This window comes from Pongo abelii, chromosome 5, assembly GCF_028885655.2.
Source record: "Pongo abelii isolate AG06213 chromosome 5, NHGRI_mPonAbe1-v2.0_pri, whole genome shotgun sequence".
NCBI lineage: Eukaryota > Metazoa > Chordata > Mammalia > Primates > Hominidae > Pongo > Pongo abelii.
Window position 1 is genome coordinate 160,639,546 of NC_071990.2, and position 4,269 is coordinate 160,643,814.

The 4,269-nt window shown below is 44.5% G+C and overlaps 1 non-coding gene across 1 annotated transcript; it reads right to left on the bottom strand.

Annotated features, from left to right (window-relative positions):
- Positions 1–3,169: 3,169 nt before the first annotated feature.
- On the bottom strand, positions 3,170–3,275 carry LOC112134006 (U6 spliceosomal RNA). The gene has a single exon (XR_002915599.2). It is a non-coding gene; the product is annotated as a U6 spliceosomal RNA (small nuclear RNA).
- Between the last annotated feature and the right edge of the window lie 994 nt (positions 3,276–4,269).

Sequence of the window (4,269 nt, forward strand, 5' to 3'; positions counted from 1 at the left end):
ATCTAGCCAACCTCCTGGCTGCCTTACAGAAACTTGAAAATGGTCTAGGATTGAGAACTCGCTCCTTAGATGTTTCAGAGGCATAACCTACTGTGTACAAGCAGACTTGTCCAAATTGATGTTTAACATTGATAGGCTATACTATTATCTCTAACCAGTTGTTCTACACCCTGCCCCAATCACTTTTTTTTTTTTTTTGAGACAGAGTCTCGCTCTGTCACCAAGGCTGGAGTGCAATGGCACGATCTCAGCTCACTGCAACCTCTGCCTCCTGGGTTCAAGTGATTCTCCTGCCTCAGCTTCCTGAGTAGCTGGGATACAGGCACCCGCCAACACGCCCACCTAATTTTTGTATTTTTAGTAGAGATGGAGTTTCACCATGCTGGCCGGACTGGTCTCGAACTCCTGACCTCAGGTGATGCACCCACCTCGGCCTTCCAAAGTGCTGGGATTACAGACGTGAGCCACTGCGCCAGGCCCCCAATCACTTTTAATGTAGGCAAATTCGAAGGAGCTCTGAAATATACAGTCAGGTGTTGCTTCACCATAGGGTTATGTTCTGAGAAGTGCATTGTTAGGTAATTGTGTTGTTTTGGAAACATCATAGGGTGCATTTACGCAAAGCTAGATGGTATCGCCTACCACATACCTAGGCTAAGTGGTAGAGCCCATTGCTCCCAGGCTACAGACCTGTACAGCAAGTACTGAATACTGCAGGCAATTGCAGCACAATAGGAAGTATTTATGTCTCCAAACGTATCTAAACAGAAAAAGTAAAGTACAAAGATGGTAATATAATCTTAAGGGACCACATCAAGAAATGACTGGCAAAGTTCACATAAAAATGCCGTTGGCAATTATGCATGACTTGACCTGCAATAACTACTGGGTCCCACATAATGAGTGGAAGATCGGGCACCCTACTACAGCTCATAATTCACATGGGTAATTTGATGTAGTTGTTAATGGTCTGCCATAAAAAAGAGTCATCATCCTAACAGCTCCAAAGCTATTTCTGTAACTGATCTTTATCCTAGCAGTCACAGCTGAACACGCCCACATGGACCCTCAGTGAAAGGCAAAGTTAGAAACTGGCAAGCTCTCCATTAGCTGCAATCATGCTCATCCAAGATGAATCCTTTTATTGGAAATCTGGCGGGCAAAGCCACAGAAGCTCTCTTTTCCCTGGGAGATAATATAGCTTCTAGGTAATGTGTGCTTTACAGCCCATACCTCCTGGCCATGCTTTGCCCTAGGGATGGGGAGACACAGTGGGAGAGAGTGAGGGGGAAGGGAAGGGGGAGAGGGAGGAGGAAGAGAGAGGGAGGAGGAAGAAGGAGGGAGGGAAAGTGGGGGGGGGAGGAGGAGTGGGCAAGAGGGGGAAGAGAGAAGGAAGGGGAAGGGGAAGGGGAGAGGGAGAAGAGGGAGAGGAGTGAGAAGGAAGGGGAAGAGAGGGAGAAGGAGGAGGAAGGAAAGGAAAGGGACAAGAGGGAAGGATGAGAGGGAGAGAGAGGGGCTTCAAACAACCTTCGACGCACACAGAATGGCCCTCTGCTTCTATTTCTTTCTTTGAACCAATAATTTAATTGAAAAAGAATTTTAAGGCCCAGTGTATTGGCTCATGCCTGTAATCCCAGCACTTTGGGAGGCCGAGGCAGGTAGATCACTTGAGGTCAGGAGTTTGAGACCAGCCTGGCCAACATGGTGAAACCCTGTCTCTACTAAAAATACAAAATTGTACCGGGGAGGCTGAAGCAGGAGTTACTGGGGAGGCTGAGGCAGGAGAATCACTTGAACGTGGGAGGCAGAGGTGGCAGTGAGCGGAGATTGCGCCACTGCACTCTAGCCTAGGCAACAGAGTGAGACTCTTGTCAAAAGAAAGAAAGAAAGAAAAGAAGGAAGGAAGGAAGGGGAAGGGGAAGGAAGGGAAGGAAAGGAGGGAGGGAAGGAGGGTGGGAGGAAGGAAGGAAGGGGAAGGGGAAGGGGAAGGGAGGGGAAGGGAAGGGAAGGAGGGAGGGAGAGAAGAAGGAAGGAAGGAAGGAAGGAAGGAATTCTAAGGCTAAGTACAGACAGTCATGTACCAGTTTCAGTCAACTATGAACCAAATACACAGCAATGGTCCCATAAGATTATAATGGAGCTGGAAAATTCCTATCACCTAGTCACATCTTGATGATCCTGACCCTGTGTAGGCTAATGTATGTGTATGTGTCTTAGTTTGTAACAACAAATTTTTAAAGTTAAAAAAAAAATAGAAAATTTTTAAAATAGAAAAAAGTTTATAGAATAAGGATACAAAGAAAGAAAATAATTTTGTAAAGCTGTACAATGCGTTTGTGTTTTAAGCTGTTTTACAAAAGAGTCAAAAAGTTAAAACAAATTAAAAAGTTTATAAAGTAAGAGAGTTACAGTAAGCTAAGGTTAATTAATTATAATAATATAATTTATAATTAATTATAATAATATTCTTTTAAAATATGGAACGCTGCATGAATTTACATGTTGATATGGTTTGGCTGTGTCCCCACCCAAATCTCATCTTGAATTGTAATCCTCATAATCCCCACATGTCATAGGAGGGACCCAGCGGGAAGTGACTGGATCACAGGGGCAATTTCCCCCATGCTGTTATTGTGATAGTGAGTGAGTTCTCATGAGATCTGATTTTTTTTTTTTTTTTTTTTTTGCGACAGAGTCTTGCTCTGTAGCCCAGGCTGGAGTGCAATGGCATGATCTTGGCTCACTGCAACCTCTGCCTCCTGGGTTCAAGTGATTCTCCTGCCTCAGCCCCGCGAGTAGCTGGGATTCCAGGCACCTGCCACCTTGTCCGGCTAATTTTTGTATTTTTAGTAGAGACGGGGTTTCCCCATGTTGGCCAGGCTGGTCTTGAACTCCTGACCTCAGGTGATCTGCCCGCCTCGGCCTCCCAAAGTGCTAGGATTATAGGTGTGAGCCACCGCGCCCTGCCGAGATCTGATGGTTTTATAAGCATCTAGCATTTCTCCTGCTTGCACTCACTTCTCCTTCCTGCTGCCTTGTGAAGAAGGTGCCCTGCTTTTCCTTTGCCTTCTGCCACGATTGTGTTTCCTAAGGTCTCCCCAGCCATGCTGAACTGTGAGTCAGTTAAACCTCTTTCCTTTATAAATTACCCACTCTCGGGTATTTCTTTATAGCAATGTGAGAACAGACTAATTCACATGTCATCCTTGCACAGGGACCATGCTGATCTTCTCTGTATCATTCCTTAATTTATTACTGAAGAAAGAAAAATATTTGTTATACATTTAGCATAGCCTACATGTACAATGTTTATCAAGTCTACAGCAGTGTACAGTAATGCCCTAGGCCTTCACATTCACTCACCACTCACTCACTCACTGACTCACCCAGAGCAACTTCCGGTCCTGTAAGCCTCGTCCATGGTAAGCGCGCCGTTCAGGTGTACCATTTTTATCTTTACGTAATTGTAACTTTAATTAAAAGAAATTTTTTTTTATAGAGTTGAGGTCTTGCTTTGTTGCCTAGGCTAGTGTTGAACTGCTGGCTTCAAGTGATCCTCCTACCTTGCCTTCCCAAAGTGCTAGGATTACAGGCATGAGCCACTGTACCCAGCCCATTTTTATCTTTTTTTTTCATTTTAAATTTAGTTTATTGGTTAAATCATGACGTAGAAGTTAACTGTTCAAAAAATCACTAAAGATTATTGTGGCCGGGTGTGGTGGCTCACGCCTGTAATCCCAGCACTTTGGGAGGCCGAAGCAGGTGGATCACGAGGTCAGGAGTTCAAGACCAGCCTGGCCAATATGGTGAAACCCCATCTCTACTAAAAAAAATAAAAAAATTAGCCAGGCGTGGTGGTGCGCACCTGTAGTCTCAGCTACTTGGGAGGCTGAGGCAGGAGAATCGCTTGAACCTGGGAGGCAGAGGTTGCAGTGAGCCGAGATTGCGCCACTGCACTCCAGCCTGGGCAACAGAGTGAGACTCCATCTCAAAAAAAAAAAAACAAAAAAAAGCACCAAAAAAGATTATTGCAAATAGCTAAAGACCTAGATCCCAAGACACAATTGCATTTGTTATGCATCTTAAAGTTTAATATTTTTATTGTACCATACAGGTTAGTACTGTTATTGTCAGTATGTACTTTCATAAAAACATATAGTATGAATCATTTTCTTTTAAAAATGCTTCCAGACAGGGCACGGTGGCTCATGCCTGTAATCCCAACACTTTGGGAGGCTGAGGTGGGTGGATCATGAGGTCAAGAGATCG